The 1115-nt window shown below is 40.9% G+C and overlaps 1 non-coding gene across 1 annotated transcript; it reads left to right on the top strand.

Annotated features, from left to right (window-relative positions):
- Positions 1–690: 690 nt before the first annotated feature.
- Positions 691–798, top strand: LOC112780268 (small nucleolar RNA R71). The gene has a single exon (XR_003191116.1). It is a non-coding gene; the product is annotated as a small nucleolar RNA R71 (small nucleolar RNA).
- The last annotated feature ends 317 nt before the right edge of the window (positions 799–1115 follow it).

The following is a 1115-nucleotide window of genomic DNA, read 5'->3' on the forward strand; positions in this document are numbered from 1 at the left end:
GATTTCAGTGACTCTTTTACTCAGCTGGCCCACTTGTGCCTCCAAATTTCTAATGGAGGACCTTGTTTCATTCATGAAACTTACAGTGGCCTTAGATAGATCAGAGACTAAATTTGCTAAGCTAGATGGATTCTGCTCAGAATTCTCTGTCTGTTGATGAGTGGATGATGGAAAAGGCTTGCTATTGCTAAACCTATTTCTTCCACCATTATTAAAGCCTTGTTGAGGCTTTTGTTGATCCTTCCATGAGAGATTTGGGTGATTTCTCCATGAGGGATTATAGGTGTTTCCATATAGTTCACCCATGTAATTCACCTCTACTATTGCAGGGTTTTCAGGATCATAAGCTTCTTCTTCAGAAGATGCCTCTTGAGTACTATTGGATGCAGCTTGCATTCCATTCAGACTCTGAGAAATTATATTGACTTGCTGAGTCAATATTTTGTTCTGAGCCAATATGGCATTCAGAGTATCAATTTCAAGAACTCCCTTCTTCTGAGGCGTCCCATTACTCACAGGATTCCTCTCAGAAGTGTACATGAACTGGTTATTAGCAACCATGTCAATGAGTTCTTGAGCTTCTGCAGGCATTTTCTTTAGGTGAATGGATCCACCTGCAAAAGTATCCAATGACATCTTAGCTAATTCAGACAGACCATCATAGAATATATCCAGGATGGTCCATTCTGAAAGCATGTCAGAAGGACATTTTTTGGTCAGTTGCTTGTATCTCTCCCAAGCTTCATAGAGGGATTCACCTTCTTTCTGTCTGAAGGTTTGAACATCCACTCTAAGCTTACTAAGCTTTTGAGGAGGAAAGAACTTGGCTAAGAAAGCCGTGACCAGCTTATCCCAGGAGTTCAGGCTATCTTTGGGTTGAGAGTCCAACCACACTCTAGCTCTGTCTCTTACAGCAAAGGGGAAAAGCATGAGCCTGTAGACTTCAAGATCTACTCCATTAGTCTTAACAGTATCACAGATCTGCAAGAATTCAGTTAAGAATTGAAAAGGATCTTCAGATGGAAGTCCATGAAACTTGCAGTTCTACTGCATCAGAGAAACTAATTGAGGTTTCAGCTCAAAATTGTTTGCTCCAATGGTAGGGATAGAGATGC

Source organism: Arachis hypogaea, chromosome 19 (genome assembly GCF_003086295.3).
Source record: "Arachis hypogaea cultivar Tifrunner chromosome 19, arahy.Tifrunner.gnm2.J5K5, whole genome shotgun sequence".
Classification (NCBI taxonomy): Eukaryota; Viridiplantae; Streptophyta; class Magnoliopsida; order Fabales; family Fabaceae; genus Arachis; species Arachis hypogaea.